We start from the raw sequence: 19,819 nt of genomic DNA on the forward strand, positions 1-19,819 counted from the left end.
GCTTGAGCATAGGACAGAAACGACGCATATGTACCACATTCATCTATGATTACTGTGATATATAATGACCCCTTGCAACTGCATTTATTATTATCCTTTACGAAAGGGGGAACTTCGGTTAGAAATAGGATTTATCCTACTTTTCAGAGATTTTATTCGGGGTGAGAAAATCGGGTTTCATCGAGTTTACACTGAAGGACCCCAAACCATACAGAGTGTGTGTGTCAGGAGGAATAGATGTACTTTGAAATTTGATTTAACACCGATGCGCCGTTCATCCACTCACCCACTTGGGCGGGTATCGCAGTCCGGCCAAGTTGGCGCCGCAGCAGAACAGCATCGCGGTGGTGTTCCACGCCACGAAGAAGCCGAGAATGCGTGGCATCTTGTCCTGCATTCGCGAGGCCCAACCCTTAAGTATTTTTTACATGCTTTATTGTCACCAGGTGTGACTAGCTCTGTCAAGCGCATAATTTTGTTCCAAAAGCCAACTTTATTATGATATAAAAAAAAAAGAAGTCGCAGTTTCGCCCGGAAGGCGAAGCATCGATTGCGATAGAGAATTAGTGGACAGCAATACAAAGTAAGGTTAGTAGTTTTATCGGCGAACTTGTAAACTTGTAACTTGTAAACATCGGCATACTAACTAAATTAACAATTATGGTGTCACGCGCGAACAAGCAAACATGAACGCATCTCACTCGATGACCGCGGAAACTCGCTGTCAAAACGCTGGAGTGAGTCAGCGGGGCGTCAGCAGCGAGCGAATCGAACTTCGTTGCATCAGCCGCGAGCGAATTGACCTTCCCCCCGGAGCCTTCCGGCCCGGCGGGAGCGCGCGACCGCAGTAAAGCGCGGCCCCTCCACCTCTTTACTCTCCCTCGGGCACTTTCTCCGTGCCCTCGGGAGGGTTGTGCGCGACTAGAAGAATGCGCACTTCCTTCCCGCTTCCCGCCCTTGCGTGCGCGAGCCGCTATTGCCGGCTCACCGTCGCACGCTTTCACTCGCACATACAGCATACGGAGCGCGGCGGCGATTTTATCACTCTTGGACTTTATACGGAGCCCCATGGCGACGACGACGGCTATATGGCGACGCCGACGGCAGACATCCGCTTGGAGTGTCCATATAATTGCTATCGCAATGAAAATTCTGAAACACGCTATAAAAAATTCACCATTCAGTAGAGAATGAAATTAGATGATAAATTAAGTAGTTTCATGTGGTCAGCACACTTTAAAAACCAGCTTCAAATGGTTCCCTCTACCTTCAACAGCACCGATTGAAACAGGGACAAGAAAAAAAAAAAGGCTTTCATTGACTCTCCTTTCTTTAATGCTTATTTGAAAAGAAAGACATGTTTTTAGCAGCTACGTGCTCGTACTGGTCTTTACGATAAGCGTGGTGACCACATGAAACGTCTTAATTTATCATTTAATTTCATTCTCCATTGAATGGTGGAATTTCTTATTGCGTGTTTCAGAATGTTTATTGCGATAGCAATTATATGGACACTCCAAGCGGATTTCTGCCCTCGGCGGCACCATGTTGGTGAGGTGCAGGAGGAACTGCTTGACCTTTTGCGAAAATGCAGAATGTGCGCTCTGACTAAAAAGTTCACTCTACTTATGACCACAGACATCGCAGCAGACCTAGAGAGTTACTGCTGCCTAGAAGTTGTCGCCGTGAGGCTTAAAAATTGGGCATAGCGATGGAAAGGTGTGAAGAGCAATAATTCTTTAACGACAAGTCTTCAAAGTGTTATATCAGCAGGTACCAAAGTGTTAGGCCCATTGTAGACCAAAATTGCATTTGAATCCTTTAGGTCGCTCAACATTGGCATCAAGCAGCACAAGTTCTATTGCACTAGACACGGCCCCGGTATACAATTATTGAGCCATTGGTCAGAGGGCAGCATTTCGAGCAACATGCTGCCCATCATTGGCGTCGTTCACACCAATGCAATTTTTCGCCACAGATTACAATTTATTGCATTTCAAAGATGATTTCTGGTGCCTGCGCATTTTCGGGATCGAAAGGTTGTCGTCTATACGGCATAACATGTCCATATGTGGGTCTTAAATGAGTGCGACACTTTGTGCGGCCCGATGCGTAACAGCCTAGCAGATGACCGAGTGACCCAGAGCGAGTGCCAAATCGTCACAGTGTTATGCTCCCACGTGACCACTTTCTGCGTCATGACACATAGCTATTCGTCATGGGAAACGAAACCGGAAGTGGTTCCTAGAAAAGCTATTTTAGTGAATTATTTAGGGCGCGCTGAGCATTGCCTGCTATTCGGAATTCTTCATTCCTTCTATATGCCGATGACATTAAGATTTTTAAAGCAGTTCATGCTGTTGATGACTGTCACATCCTCTGGTCTGTCCTGTCTTCTTTTTCTAAGTGGTGCGCAGAATGCTGCTAAGACCAATGTCATGACCTTCACACGCAAAACAGCAAGCATTTCTTTTTCTGTAGATTCTGTACCAATGTGTAAGGTCCATGAGATCAATGATCTCGGTGTCCCTTATGATGGAATTTTACTCTTTCAGCTCACGCTAAACGCGTTGCAATGCGGGGTATGAGCTCTCTTGGCTCTGTTTGCAGATTATCGAGAGGATTCAAATCTGCTACACCGTTCCGCAAGTTGTACACATCTGTCTTCCTCAACTAGAATATGCGTCGGTCGTCTGGAATGGCAATTCTAGATGCAACAGTGACATTGTAGGTTGCGTACAGAAAACGTTTCTAAGCATATATCTTCACCGCTTTGCTAACACGGGTACTGGACTTTCTTCTTCTTCCTGGGGTTTTACGTGACAAAACCAGTTCCGATTATGAGGCACGCCGTAGTAAGGGGGACTCCGGATACATTTTGACAACCAGGGGTTCTTTAACGTGCTCTGCAATGCAAGCACACGGGCGTATTTGCATTTTGCCTCCATCGAAATGCGGCCGCCGCGGCCGAGGTTCGATCCCGCGACCTCGTGCATAACAGCGCAACGCCTTAGCTAACTCAGCCACCGCGGCGGGTACGGGACATTGCTTATATCACTTTTGAATTATTTGTCATTGCCCTTACTTCGCTACCGACGCAATCGCACTGACCTCCTGTTTCTTTTCAAAACTACTTCACGATATCCTCACCTGCCCCAGACTCCTCAGTGGTATCATGTTTCGTATCCCGCGTAAGAGGACATACAGCTTTCCATGTTCCTGCCTGTCATCACCTATACTCAACCGACCACGGAATACAGAGCCGTTAAAACGCCCACTTTCTTGACCTTGATATTTTTCATAACTCGCGCTGCCATTGTTCTTTTCCCAGTTTTGCGTTGTTGCGGCATAGTTTCACAAATTTTAACTGCCCTTCATCTTATTTTTTCTTTTGTATTAACCTTGCGCCTTGTTGTACGTACACTCTTCTTTTCACGATTGTTATTTTTTATTCACTGTTTTTATTACCGATATTCCCCTGCCATCTTTTACCGCGATAGCGTTTAGGGCCCCGTGTCGCAGAAAATCCGGCGTCGGCAACCGGCGTGTGATCGCGGGTGGCGGAGAAAATCATCCAACCACATCGACCGCGCAGGCCCTCCACGTGATGCAAGGTTTTGGTGAACAAAAATTTAATTTCTCACAGCGAAATCCGTCAGAAAAATGGTAAAGTACGACTTTACTATTCGGCGTCGGATTCGCCGTCGGATTGTTTACCAATAGGCATCGGATTGTAATTTGAATGTACGAGAAAACCTAATTCTGCTACGAGGAAACAAACATTTCTACCAGACCTGCGCGCGTCGGGGCAATAGCAAACAATTAATAAAATAATAAAGAAGGTGCTAGGGCCTTCACATTTTAATATAAGACCACTTATATTGCCCTTGGAAAACGTCTTTCCAGCAATGCATTTCAGTTTAAGAGTGAAGTTGACTTCAAGGGAATTGATGTAAGCTTGGTCTTTGTAAGCTGGCTTTCCCACGTTCAGTGTTGCAGTGAATGAAGCCTACTTACCGTATGCGAACGATGCGATGCGAACGGGTCCCGATAACGCTATCGCGTTCTACTCTTAAAGGTAAGCTTAAGCGTCCTCCAAGTTTTTTTCTGTATGCGTGCGCCAACACTTAGACCTCATGGTTGCTCCTGAGCACGGTAAATAAATGATTTATTGATTCATTCATTCATTCATAACTGGACTGATTAATATTTTTTAGCGAGCGTGTAGCAGTACCAGGGAGACATTCGAGTTACCTTTATCCATTTTTCGAATGGGGTGAGCAGTCGTTGAGGCGATGTCTGAAAGCCGCAAAAAAAAAAAAAATAAAAGAAATCAATTTTCTGTTCACTGAATTGTCGGTAACTGGCTTCCAGGTTGCAGGAGATACATGCACAGAGTAGATTACGGCCGCCTTAGTGTTCTACAGTTGCTGAGCGTTATCACATTCTGCTTAATCTGCGGCGTTGTAAAGGTTGAGAGTAGGAAAGCGACATTGCGTCTGTGACGTCATGTCAGTACACAAGATAATGTGCGGATAATTGCCTCACGTTTCTCTATTTGCCTCCAGCTTAATCCATGCCGGTCGCGAAAACGAGAAACTTATTTTGCCCCGAAATCCCACGAAAACGCAAGCGTGCTTACTAAATGTAAGCCTTTCAATTTAAAAAATGAAACCACCAGAAAATTACGTTTTTTAGAATTACCAATAAGACACAATATTCTATTTCACAATATTGGTATTGTAATTGCTTTACTGATCAGCCTTCATACACCAGCGCTCTCAAACGGGATAATTCAAGGGTCATATAATATGAAAGGATATTCATGTTTTTTTTTCCTGCTGCACTTCGTCATCGGCTGGCTTTGACGCGAGGTCTTCGCTATCGCCAGTATCAGCCACTTGCTGCGACGGATGATGATGAATGCATAGAATCAAAATTAAAACAACAGCAAAAATCAATTCTTTCTAATACGGCTCCAACATGCTATTATTTTCTCACATAGCTGGTCTATAAGTAATGTCGTTTCGTTCAGGAGCTTCACTATCCTGCCACCTAATGCGAATGTACATACGTTCCCCTGAGTCACGCATATATTCTGCGCCAGAATGGCGACTTATCAGTCTTGAACAAGTTTCGAGCACAAGGACGCTACACTAGCTGGGCTCCAGAAATAATAAACAAAAGAATTCGTTTACTCACGGTTTTCTCGCTCGTCTTCTCCTGCGTTTATGGAAAGGTAATAACAATAAGTACGGAAAATGATTGGTGTTTCGTTGGGTAGACAGCATGTTAGCCCATGCGGCGCCTCTCTATTAGTATAGAGGAGGCGCTGGTCCGTGCAACACGCAAGAAATATTGTCACTGCCATTATTTCGAAATGAAACAGCAAACTTTTGAGATACACTTTTTCGCGAGGTGTGTACGATTTTTGTTGATTCGGTATGACAAGACCTCCGACAACACGTTGTTTGTGGGAATTGTTCGCCAACTTGTCGTTCGATGTGACAGTGACAAAGAGTTGCCAAAAAAAAAATAATGGGTCCTCATTTGCAAAGCGCTTCGTATACGCTAGAGCGATTCATACAGCCACCGACCAGCAGTGAGTGTGAATGCAGAACCGGCGAACAGGGCCAGCCCATACTAACGCAGTTCTTACGAATTGCAAGCTTTGCGATTTATTCACTAATATTTTCTTACGCTAATATTGTCCTATTCAGCAACAATGCGGACGAATTACAACAAATGATTGAGGACCTTAACCGAGAAAGTGTAAGAGCGGGGTTGAATATTAATATGCAGAAGACAGAGATAATGTTCAATAGCCTGGCACGCGAGCAAGAATTCAGGATTGCCGGTTAGCCTCTAGAGTCTGTAAAGGAGTGCGTTTATCTAGCTCAGTTATTCACAGGAGACCATGATCATGAGAAAGAAATAGAAGAATAAAATTGGGTTCGAGGGCATACGGCAGGCATTACCAAATCCTGACTGGCAGATTACCACTGTCGTTGAAAAGAAAAGTGCGCAATCATTGCATTCTACCGGTGCTAACATATGGGGCAGAGACTTGGAGGTTAACAAAGATGCTCAAGAACAAGTTAAGCACCGCACAGGGAGCGATGGAACGAAAAATGTCAGGCCTTACGTTAACAGACAGGAAGAGAGCGGTGCACATGTGGATCAGAGAGCAAACGGGGATAGCCGATATTCTAATCGACATTAAGAGAAAGAAATGGAGCTGGGCAGGGCACGTAATGCGTAGGATGGATAACCGGTGTACCATTAGAGTTACAGAATGGATACCAGGAGAATGGAAGCGCAGTCGAGGACGGCAGAAAACTAGGTGGGGTGATGAAGTTAGGAAATTTGCAAGCGCAAGTTGGAATCAGCTAGTGCAAGACAGGGGTAATTGGAGATCACAGGGAGAGGCCTTCGTCCTGCAGTGGACATAAATCTAGGCTAATGATGATGATGATTTTCTTACGTGGGATGCCTTTCTCATTATCTGATCCCCGCTGTTCACGATGGCGATCGACTTCAATGACCAGGCGTCCGTCGCAGCGATGGCCAATCGTGGATGATCTTCCCGCGCTTTTCCAGGTAGTTGTCTGCACCTCTAGTACCCCGTGGTTCATATACCTTATACACTAAACCACAGCCATAATAACGACTGTACGAATCATATGGGATATTCTCCCGTCCGTGCAAAGGGTTACGCGCTTATAAACATAAATTTAGACAGTCTATAGATTGTCAGTTGACTACTTTAGAGATGTTGACAGCCTTGCGTACCCATAAAGTGTTTCTCTATGGCTATACGTACAGGTGCTGTCCATACTAAAGTGGATGTGTTATATTAATTCATGTATTACGGACGACTCGTTTGTATTCACAAAGTCCATCGACATTATTTGAAAAAAAGAGAAAAAAAGAGCCTTAAGCCATTAGTCGACAGGTTGTTCATATAGTCAATTTATGGCGTTCGCAGAAGAAAAAAAAAGCGTCTATAGAATTTTCCTACAGTGTCAACAATTTCTTTTTTTTTCTTTCCAGGGGCAGGTCCCGCACATCTGTAAATATAATAGGGCTGGCGTACCGCTTTCCAGAGCAGCAGGATCACTATCGCGTCGCTGACGATATTGAGGACGGACTCGGCGCCAAGCAATGCGTCGAGGAGGAACCCCAAACGCGCTGCGAAAAAAGAAAGCGGAATGAATATTAAAAGGACAATGAAGAGCAACACTGAATATACTTATAGACAGATTATTATCCTAAGAAAGAAGAATATGCACGGAGGAAGGAAAGAACTATTGGTGGAAGCGTCACGGGATAAAATTTGAAGCTAACAAAAGTCTGCCCATCACGTGATCGTGTCGCGGTAAGCTTCAGTGTCTTCCACACCGCGGTGCTAGTAGCAGCTGAGCACATGACCTTCCGAAGAGAGAACGGTTGCCACAGCAACGTTCTGCTGCCGTGTTCCCACGTTGCGACGAAGACGATAAACGTATGCGTTGCAATAAACGACCGCAGTCGCACAAGCATATCTGCAGAAAACGTGCATGCACGGAGGGGTGGGGAAAGCACGCGAACGAGTTCGCATCGGTTAGAACCTACCAGGAACCCAGCACACCGGCATGAGTCCGCCGCGCGCCAGGTCACGTGCTAGGCCGACTTTAAGAGAGAGATAAAGCGAGCAGGATGGCTTCACGGTGAGCTGTCTTGCTAAGGCTGGCGGCGTGTCGTAATGTTCCCTCCTAAGTTGTTTCCTTTCTTTTCGTGAATATGCTTAGACAGGCATTCTTTCGTGGGTCTGTTGACATTTATTTGGATAGAAAAGGTTGAATAATGTACTGTAGCAAAATGAAATCTCAACCTTCCTGCCTTCCGTTATCGTGCGCTGATGCTGTAGCGCGAGCAATTAAGTGTGACGTCGATGATTTGAAGGTTATCTTCCCCGTGTTCTGGCCGTTATTCCGCAACAAAGGTTACCGGAAAAGGGTGAATTGATGTTTCCGTTTCTACACAATGCAACAAAAATTTTGTTAATGAAAAACAGTTAAAACACCTCGGAGCTTGCCTGTGCTTGCCTGTGCGCGCGTGACACAATGCTCTGCACTATATCCTTACTTCGTATTCTTACTTCGTTCACTAATTTGCCATCACAATCGATGCTTCGCCTTTCGGGCGAAAGTGACGACTTTTTTTTTTTTTTTTCTTTTCGCAGGCTAAAGGTGTGCGTGCGTTTACATGCGTGTTTCACCGTTTCACACCTCTGTAGAGCGGTGAAGCTTACTAAAGGACGTAAGTCATTATGGAACGCCCATGAGACAGACCCCTGCGCACTTCATGGCGCATTCGCGCGGCTGTCTTCGTCCGCCTCGGCGGCGCGGTTAATGGCGGTTTCACTATATCGACAATGTGATTATCGTAATATATAGAGTGGAAAATGATCAGCTGCATGTAGATTGCTTTAGTTACGTTGTTTTAGCAAATAGCAATTTGACCGACTAGTTTGCGGCTTGGGACATATCTATAGGGCTTGAAACGGAGGGCGGCATATCACAAAGATCCTGTCAGTTCTATTCTATTCCTTTTTGATTTCTATTCCTTTCTTATCATCTATCGCTCGCAACCAGCCGATGCTGATGATAATGTAGATGGGACACCGCTCGGACTGCTGAAGAAAGACGATAACAATGGACCTTGGCAGCTTCTTTACATAGAGACTGCTAGCCGACAAAAGTCTCCAACAAGCCTATTTGCACTCGTACACAGAGTGTTTCGGAAAGCGCGTTCGAGTGTCGTTAAATATAGGGAACACGAGGTGTAATTAGATGAGAAAGTATGAAAATTGCACTGATTCTAGTTCGTAAAAATTACTCCGCTAATTTCTGCTGCTGACATGGCTGAAATTGGCGTCACTCTTTTTGCGCATCTAAAACCGGTTACGAATTCTCAAATTACGGCTTTAGACCTTGCATTAGCATCAACTGTCTGACGCTTTCTGTTAAAAAGTTATTTAGCGCAGTTTTTATAAATACTTAATTATCTGATTACCTACTCGAGTCATATTAAATATGTGTCCTTGTTGTAAAAGCAATCACGAAGAAATCGCCTAATTATCGTATGTTTTATACGTTTTAAGGAACTTCAAACACGTTTTCTGAAATGCCCTGTCTATTTGGCCATCAATTTACACCTGCTGGTTCACATAAATGTACATGCTGTCTGCAGATATGCCATAGACTTTTCATTTAAGCAGCAGTGGAGTATCTCTCTCTCTCTCTTTCTTTTTGTTATATGTAGACTGAGGAAATAATCTTCGCGACCGCAGGTTTCAGGCTCATTCCCAGTTTCCCCTTGCTCGCCCAGCCGAGTCGATCCTCATGAGAGCTGCGCTTCTCAAAGCACCGGACGTTTCAACTCGTAAGTCTACTGACGTCATCGCATGCCGTAGAGCGCACTTACCCGATGCGGTTCGGTGAAAGCCGTAGGAGAAACGGATGACGCCAACGATGTTGGGCACCTGCAACCGAGGCGAAAGGCTGATTATTCACCATTATCCGAACACACACCCCTACAAACGTAAGCATACGTAGGGAAGCACATAGTTCAGTAATGCCTTGTTATAAATTGTTTTTTACTTACGATGTGTATTCCGATCAACCAGATAGCCCCCCTCCGTGACGTGATCATTTCTTCTTCTTCGTCATCTTCTCCTCTCGTTCTCACCACGTGAAAGTCGATGATGATTATTGTTGTAGTGGTGGTGGTGGTGGTGGTGGTGGTGATGATGGAAGGGGTGTTAGGGATGATGGGGATGATTAAAGATATGTCACGTACAGACAGCGGGGGATGGGGGAACAACCGAGGGATTTGCGCACACTTTGATTTATAAAAACGAATGGATAACTGACAATCTTGAAAACATAGAGAGAAATTATTTGACAGCTTTATTCTTTTATTCTTCTCGTTAGCACACCTGAGGGCCGTTTATAAAGTGGACTACATATGTGTTCTCAGGTTTCTACGTTTAATATTAAGTCAGCGAGGTGCACATTTCGCGATTATAGTCTCAGCACCACGTTCGGAGTTGCTCTTCATATGCGCTGGCACTGCTTCAAACTTCAAACAAAACTGCTCTGTTTTATTTATTTTTAATGCGTTAGCGTTATGAGTGCGAAAGTGTGAACCAGTGTATGTGTGCGAAGTGCGGGGATCCGTTCACGTGATAGAGGTCGAGAGAGGATGGAAGAGCGTAGAAGAGCGTTTATGTGTGTACGTGTATGTGTGATGGTGTATGTGATTATACAGGGTGTTTCATTTTAGCTGCACCAAATTTTTAAAAATTGCCTGTGGCAGATAGCACAATTATAATCCTTGATCGAAACTACTCGATGAGGCGGCCATTACTTCCACGAGAAATCAAAACGCCTGATTGAATAATTAACATAATTACGCTAATTATCTTTTCAAATAATTATTTTACGGCGCATCTTTCAATCTACGAATTATAGCCGCTGAGTTCGCAAGGCGTTTCCACTTGGAACGAATTATCAGGACTGAACCAGTTTCGAGATATTAATTTTTAAAGTGTCCGATGAAATGCATGGGCGTTCCAGTTACTTTTGTGCTTCAATGCATAAAACAGCGTAATTTCCTCAAAAAGTTAACTGGAACGCCCATGCATTTCGTCGGACACTTTGAAAATTAATATCTCGAAACTGGTTCAGTCCTGATAATTCGTTCCAAGTGGAAACGCCTTGCGAACTCAGCGGCTATAATTCGTAGATTGAAAGATGCGCCGTAAAATAATTATTTGAAAAGATAATTAGCGTAATTATGTTAATTATTCAATCAGGCGTTTTGATTTCTCGTGGAAGTAATGGCCGCCTCATCGAGTAGTTTCGATCAAGGATTATAATTGTGCTATCTGCCACAGGCAATTTTTAAAAATTTGGTGCAGCTAAAATGAAACACCCTGTATATATATAGGTAGCAGAAGTGACGGTGGTCTCCTCCAAACCGCCGCCAATCGCACTTAGTTCCTTCAAGAGGCAGGACGTGCGTCGAGTGAACTCCTGAACAACAGTTTGCAATGGGGTGAACGCGGTTGAAATCGTTGATCTGGGATCTCAAAGAGGTGCAACATGATGCTAAGGCATTTCTATCGCATATACAGTTTAACTGCTACTAAATGTTAATTATTAGTTAATAAATTATTCATTTGGTTAATCTTACGCACACCATCGCGCTGAACATATCGGCACTTTGGCACAAATCACATTCCGGCGATTCCACGCTAGAACACAAGAAGGTTCGTGTACGGCGCGTAGACGCCACAACTGGCCTATATATTCAAAAAGCTTGTGCGACAAAATGTCAATACGATGGCCCAGTCTCCCCAGGACGTGATGTGGTCAGTGCACTTGGAGAGTTCTCCACGAATGACGCCGCCGTGCCCTCAGCAACAACTTTACTCCACTTCTCTATATTCAACATCGCTTTATTTTACTTATGATCCGCTGCCTTTTCATCCTAATTGATTTCTTTCGGCTGCTACTCCTCTTCACCCCCTCACAACCCAGTGTGTACTGGTATTTGACGGCATCACGGCATCATCATCACCATCATCATGATTCCTACCAACTTCATCGTCCTCTTCATCGTCGTCGACGTCCGGCCAGGACACGAAGAAGAAGTTTCGCAACTACGTGAGAACGACCATGAGCTTTTCACGGGAGACCATCTTCGCTGTGCTCCTATTCTGCATCGTAAGCTCCCCCATTTACGACGCTATAGCGGACGTTTTTAAATAAGTGACTTTACCTAAAGAGTATCGCGACTGCCGGCCGGACCAGATGGTGGAATTTACGGCCTTAGCTGCGGCGCCGATGCCATCCCGAAACGGTTCAATGAGCAAACCCAAATTCGACGACGAAAGTGCACTAAATCTTTGGTAGTAAGACTGCGATTGGGCGCCAGTTGGTTATGCATTGTGTCGTATAAACACGCTGTTTTGCGCAAATCCAACGCAGACTTCAAAACAGGACGGTATGTGGCATGTTTTCCGCCCCGTTTTGAAGTATCTCTCTTCGATTTGTCGAAACCTTTTTTTGCCCTATTCAGTGACTGTTCGGGTTGTGTAGTAAGTTTTTTTTTTTTGCCGAATCATAGCTTTACGCTTTCGAAGGATTGATTGCCCTTTATGATAAGATTTATGATAAGCTTTATGACGCAGCTGAGCACGGCCGCGCGAGCCCTATCTTGAAAACCACCTGCGATGTGTATAGAGTCGGCCGCGTGGGCACTATGTTGAATACTATCTGCGATAAGAGCATAGTCTAGGTACGCTGAGGGCTGATAGCTTCGTCACGCGCTGTGTCTTCGTCGCTTAGCTCGCGTTGAAGTGAGAGGCAGCTCGAAGGCCAATTCGTTCGCGGCTGCTGCGCTTCCTCACATCAGCGTTTTGACAGTGACTGTCCGCGCTCATCGAGGGAGGTATGTTTGTTTGCTTGTGCGTGCGTGACACCATGCTGGTTAATTTAGTTAGTAAGCGAACGCTTACGATTTTATATGGCCGATAAAACTTCTATCCTTACTTCGTATAGCTGTGTACTAATTTTCGATCGCAATCGATGCTTCGCCTGTCTGGTGAAACTGCAACTTCTTTTTCTTTTGTTCTTCTGAAAAAATATTTGGCAATCGATTTGATACTCGAAAGCTGTGTTTCCATAAAGTTCGTAATCGATTCGGTTCGAATATTTAATTTTTCGATCAACCCTAATGGTGAGACAGTTTGTGGCAGTAACCGAAATAATTCAGCAGTCATTCTGCGCATTGCGTAATTTTAATGGAGTCCCGTTCGCTTTGCACAACCACCGCGCGCACTGAGTACTAAAACTTGAAATTCGTAGCGTTTCAGCTGACCGTTCCGGTCATTCTAAAAATGGAGCGCAATACGTTGTGGTCTTATCTGTCGGCAACGTATTAGTCGCAATATTCGGCATCAGGAACTGTGCAATATAGTCACCAATAAACTATTTTCTTACCTAATATTCACAAAATACTTTGCGAATTAATTGTGTTACAGGGAGGTATGTTTGTTTGCTTGTGCGTGCGTGACACCATGGTTTGAACATGAAATGGTACATAGAGAAGGAATTCAAACCTGCTTACCGCACCTTAACTGTCTAGTGCGCGGCTGACATCTGAACATCGGTCAGCAGTGTGGGGAAGGAGGAGTAGGGGCTTAAAGATGACAGAGATAGGAAGGAAGACAGCGCTACGGAGCTGATAGCTCCGCTGGCATTAACTGCTCTGCCAACGCTATAGAGTCGGTGACAACCTAAGAATTGCAAAGAAGCTCCACTTACAAAAACGCAGTGCACCTGCTGTTCGCTTCTTCCTCTTCACAACCACAATCTCTCTCTCTCTCTCTCTCTCTGAAAGAGAGCTGAATCAGCTGGCGTCCGCCCACAGCTTAATGACTTTGGTCGGCTAATGTAAATGCTGGGCTAATGGGAAAATAAAAGCTCGTTGTTTGAAGCTCAAACATTATCTTTTGGCTGAGCCATGATATCAGGATCAGTGCCTGTAGACGTTCAGGTTTCACATTAAAACCAGTGACACATAGGCCGATATTTACGGAGCCAACAGTTATTTCAAACACGCGAGACCGCTTGACGTCAGGATGATATAAGCAAATCTAATTCGTTGGCGCATCAATGCAAAGTTTGTTTTAGCTGGACGGTGTACATACGACCTTGCAATTCTTACGTTGTCACCGACTACAGACCAATAGAGGTTAAAAAAAAGAAGTTTTTTTTAAATCTTCTTGCTATAGACGCACTCAGTAGGCCTAACGCGGTAATCCACATATCCCGCTGCGTCCGTTACCTTGCAGCTCGAGATTTCGCAGTGGTAAGATCGGAGTTGGTGAGTGCTGGAAAGGCGTCCCATGCGTGGTATATAGGATTTCTCATAGTATATGGTACCAGTCTTTTGGTACAAAGTCGTATAAGATAGGGATTATCGTGTACGCGCTTATGACCAACAGCCGCCGACGATCTTTTTTTTTTTTGCGCTCGCACATGTACCTTTTCGAACGACAAGAACGCGATCGACATCTCTAGTTTGCTTACATCGCCACTCGCTTATTTTTCGACAACGTCTTTGATTAACTTCATCAATTGGTCCAACACAGTGACTTACGCTAATATGCGTCACTGCACTATTTTTGCTTTTACTGATCTTAGCTCACTGGTAGTGAACACGGTTTTTCGTAGCGGGATGGTTGCGCGGAGGTCGGCCATCTTGCTCACCCAATGAAAGATGATCACGAGGGCAAGTCTTGTGTGCTTCGTGCTTTCAAGAGTCAGGTTGAACAGGTCGGCGAAATAATTTTAAAAGAGCTGTCTGGCGGAACTGGTCAGCAAAGAAGCAAGGTGCTAAAGGTTGACAAGCTGCTGACGTTACAACTGCCAGCGTTGTTTAGCGGTACCTAAATGGCGGTTTCTCCACGATATATGGGTCCATGTTTTAAACCACGTGACTGAGCTCGACGAATTGAATTGCGAGGAATGGTGCATGGAAAGCGAATGCGGATCACTGCTCTTCCTTTGGGAGCACTTACAGTGGACTTAGTTGTTGTTCTGAATATCAGGGTGTTCCCCGCTGTGTTAGAGTGGCGAAACTGAAAGAAATATCTTGTATTTCCGCCTCATCCCACCATAAATATCGGAGGCATTCGTTTCTGAAACGCCCGGGAGTTGCTAGAAGTTGTACAAGTGGCTACGCGTTTGCGCTTACCCGTCTTACCGTCTATTGCAGATGGCCAACTTCTACAACATCACTTCGTATGTGTTTGGTCACTACAGAGTTCTTGGAAGTGAGTCCGTTTCTAACTATATTCTTTTATTTATTTATTTATTTATTTATTTATTTATTTATTTATTTATTTATTTATTTATTTATTTATTTATTTATTTATTTATTTATTTATTTATTTATTTATTTATTTATTTATTTATTTATTTATACAGTACCTACAGCACCCTCTAGGTGACATTCTTGTCTAAAGTAACGCAGTATGGCACTAGATGTTTTTCTATTGTTTGATGCGTTTGAATGCCTGGCTTTATTTTAAAGATTCGATGCGCGAAAATGTACTACATAAGAACTAAGTTCTCTGACTTCACGTGTCACACCCAGAATATACCGTAGAAATAAATTTGACCGCCAGGGGTTCCTTAAGTTTAGCTAAATCTAAGTACACGGGTGTGGTTGCATTTCGTCCCGTCGAAATCCGGCCGCTGCTGTCGGGATGGAACCCGCGATCCCCCGGCGCCAATGTTCCCTGCGTCTATATAAATTATGCTTTCCAGAAGCTTCTCGGGTACATTTAAGTAATACGCCGCTTTCTACACGTGGTCATGATCATCATCATCAGCCTATATTTTTATGTCCACTGCAGGACGAAGGCCTCTTCCTGCGCTCTCCAATTACCCCTGTCTTGTTCTAGCGTATTCCAGCGTGCGCCTGCAAATTTCCTAACTTCATCATCCCATCTGGTTTTCTGCCGACCTCGACTGCGCTTCCCTTCTCTTGGTATCCATTCTGCAACCCTAATGGTCCACCGGTTATCCATCCTACGCATTACATGGCCTGCCCAGCTCCATTTCTTCCGCTTAATGTCAACTAGAATGTCGGCTATCCCCGTTTGTTCTCTGATCCACACCGCTCTCTTCATGTCTCTTAACGTTAGTCCTAAGATTTTTCGTTCCATCGCTCTTTGTGCGGTCCTTAACTTGTTCTCGAGCTTCTTTGTTAACCTCCAAGTTTCTGCCCCATATGTTAGCACCGGTAGAATGCAATGATTGTACAATTTTCTTTTCAACGACAGTGGTAAGCTCCCAGTCAGGATTTGGTAATGCCTGCCGTATGCACTCCAACCGAATTTTATTCTTCTGTAAATTTCTTTCTCGTGATCAGGGTCCCCTGTGAGTAATTGACCTAGATAAACGTACTCCTTTACAGACTCTAGAGGCTGACTGGCGATCCTGAATTCTTGTTCCCTTGCCAGGCTATTGAACATTATCTTTGTCTTCTGCATATTCATCTTCAACCCAATTCTTACACTTTCTCGATTAAGGTCCTCAATCATTTGTTGTAATTCGTCTCCATTGTTGCTGAATAGGACAATGTCATCTGCAAACCGAAGGTTGCTGAGATAATCGCCGTCGATCCTCACTCCTAAGCCTTCCCAGTCTAAGAGCTTGAATACTTCTTCTAAGCATGCAGTGAATAGCATTGGAGAGATTGTGTCTCCTTGCCTGACCCCTTTCTTGATAGGTATCTTTCTACTTTTCTTGTGGAGCACCAAGGTAGCTGTGAAATCCTTGTAGATGTTTGCTAAGATATTCACGTATGCCTCCTGTACTCCTTGATTACGCAATGCCTCTATGACTGCTGGTATCTCCACTGAATCAAATGCATTTTCATAATCTATGAAAGCCACGTAGAGAGGTTGATTGTACTCCGCAGATTTCTCGCTTACCTGATTGATGACATGGATATGATCCATCGTAGAATATCCCTTCCTGAAGCCAGCCTGTTCTCTTGGTTGGTTGAAGTCAAGTGTTGCCCTGATTCTATTGGACATTATCTTGGTGAATATTTTATACAATACTGAAAGCAAGCTAATGGGTCATTAATTCTTCAGTTCTTTAACGTCTCCCTTCTTATGGATTAGCATAATGTTGGCGTTCTTCCAGCTGTCTGGTACACATGGTACTTGGTTCTTAATTCCACAACTGAAAGAACCTAACTGTACTCCGGCGGCGGCTGCGTGTGGCGCGGCCGAGCGCACCCGTGCGACCCCAATGTTGAAAGCCATCTGCAATGAGTACAGAGTCTAGGTGGGCCGAGGGCGCATAGCTTCGTCTGCGATGTGTTCTCGCCGCTTAGTTCGCGTTGAAGCGGGAAACAGCACGATTATCAATTCGCTCGGTGTTGTTGCCGCTCTTCCTCACGCCAGCGTTTTCACAACGAGTGTCCGTGCGCATTGAGTGAGATGTGTTTCATTTTGCCTGTGCCTGCGTGGCCCCATGCATGCCTGTTATTTTGTTACGAATTGTAAATGCCTGTAATTTTGTTATTTACGAATGTTTCAAGTTTATACGGCGAATAAAGCTACTATCAATACTTATGATAGCTGTCTACTAATTATATCGCAATCGATGCTTCACCTTTCGGGCGAGGCCGCGACATTTTTGATCGTTTGTGCAGTTAAGAACGTGCGATAACACCCGCCTGCACCCCCTCTCTTCTCAAACAATTCCCAACCCCCCCCCCCCCCCCCCAAAAAAAAAAAAAGAGATTCCTGGCTACGCCATTGCTTTCTGCTAAAACTAAAATAGAGGACATAAACTTTAGACATGGAACTTTGATGTAACGGAATTTACTAGACGTAGCGTTGAGGAATTAGGAGCACACTTCACCTGAAATGTTATTTTATATTTGTGATTAGAAGAAAAAAATGAAGTCAGACAGGTCACGGTCGAGGTAAGGGAAGTCCAGTGGAATGCAGTGTAGTATTACAGAAAGAGTAATGAGATTAGGAAACGTACAGGCATAGTTTATAGTTAGCTGACGAGAGATGGTTGTAATGGCACATCGCTGGTAGATACCGTTCTGCAGTTAGCATTAAATAGGTTGGTGATGGTGACGAAACGAAAATTGTCACCTCATGGTCTGCCCTCTGCACCCGCTGATATTATGCACCCCGCTTCTTGTTACCCGCAAACTGGGACAGGTGGAGGGTTGATCTTCGATGTCCTGCTCGGCGTCGAGACGGGTGTTAACCTGATGTCCGACATCATGCTGATCAAAGTACTCCATCAACCGGTACGTCCTGAAGGAGATCGCAACGTCCATTCTAAATGCAGGGGAATTCTGGCGGCTCTCTTATTGTAACTATATATGCAGCCCCCGCGGCCTTCCCGCGAAGGAGTACGTTTACTCGGTTTGAAATCCGAACGGAGTAAGCCTATTAAATGAAATGGTGAATAATAGAGGAAATCTTGCAAAGGGAGCCAAATGCGGAATAAGCATGCTCACTCTCATAATTGAGACCCACTAGAACTCCTCTTGATGTTAGGAATTCGCGCTTGAATGTGAAAGAGGAAGCGTATGCAAATTATAATTGCCGCATTCATTGGGCACTGCATATTTATTTCGGTATCAAGAAAGGAAACAATACGTATAGGACCAAATCGCGTGAGACGCAGGACACAACAATAGCGTGCACGGTGTGCTACCTTTGACCAAAGATTTAAAATGCACGAAACTGCTGTAGCAGAACGCAACTTCTTCTTTCTTTCTGGGGTTTTACGTGCCAAAACCAGTTCTGATTATGAGGCACGCCGTAGTGGAGGGCTCCGGATTAATTTTGACCACCTGGGGTTCTTTAACGTGCACTACAACGCAAGCACACGGGCGTTTTTGCATTTCGCCTCCATCGAAATGCGGCCGCCGCGGCCGGGATTCGATCCCGCGATCTCGAGCTCAGCAGCGCAACGCCTTAGCTGACTGAGCTACCCCGGCGGGTGTCCAGAACGCAACTCAAAGGTTGTTGTAGACGTTATGTTATAGCATGCCAAGACAATTTGCATTGAGTTTTGTTTTGGGCCGGTATAACGTAAAACTATTCCAATCTGATTTTATTCCAAATCGGCCATTAGCCCTCCGTGATAGGTCAAATCGGCTACAGCTCTGCCCATGTGGGCGTGGCGGCCGCCCATATATATGGGCAGAGCTGGAGCCGATTTTACCTATCAGGGAGAGCTAATAGCCGATTTGCAATAGTTCTACGTCATACCCGCCATGTTCAATATAGTTATTTATCAAATTTCGCAAGTCTTAGATGAATGTTCAATGAAAAGTTTGTAGTGTGTTCTAGAAAACGCCCGATCCTGCACTATAAGACCTGCCTATTGTGCAATGATTTTTTTTGCATAACTAAAGCCCGCGAAATATTGAAAAAACAAATAAAAAACGTGATGAAAGTTTTTGTTGCGTCATTACTTTTAAAAATGCTTACACTTCGTCAGCCTAGAGATCCACATGAGTACCCGGCAAACTGTTAACTTCCTTCTATCTATTGACTTCTCTGCAATTTTGCAGGCTAACCCTGCCCAGCAGGGTCCACCTCATGTAAGTACATCACACCGCTTGGATTTGGAGACAAGGAGATGAAGCAGGAAAAAGAGTTTTTTTTTTTTTTTGGGTTATCGTACGACGACGTTACAGAAAAAAAAGTACCAAATTGCTCAAAAAGTGGAGTCAACCTTGGAATTAAATCATTCCTCTATGGAACGACATGCAGCTGGCTTTATGATAGGACAGAATTTGTCTGTTGTCGCTTGTGTTTTAGTTTTCCAAATGATAAAAAGTAGGTGACGTCAGTGAGGGAAGACATAGCGTGTGAAGGTAAGAGGAAAGGCTGTTGACTACACCGTGACTGTCTAACGCGCGATCGATTAACGCCTAAACATTGGTGAGCAGCATGAGAAAGGAAGGATAAAGATATACGTTCAGAAAGGGGAAGGGTTAAGTTGAAGGCTCTGCGCGCAGAAGCCGCTCACAAAACGTTAAACGCACTCGGATCGAAAGGAAAAACGCGAGCAAATTACGCTGTGTCATCGCTGCAGCGCGAACTATAGAGGAACCGACCACGCCACGTGACGCCAAGCCACAAATATGCCTGAAATAAGTTTCATGTGGTTGCATATACTTAACACCTCTCGGTCACTTCATT

Source organism: Dermacentor silvarum, chromosome 3 (genome assembly GCF_013339745.2).
Source record: "Dermacentor silvarum isolate Dsil-2018 chromosome 3, BIME_Dsil_1.4, whole genome shotgun sequence".
Lineage (NCBI taxonomy): Eukaryota > Metazoa > Arthropoda > Arachnida > Ixodida > Ixodidae > Dermacentor > Dermacentor silvarum.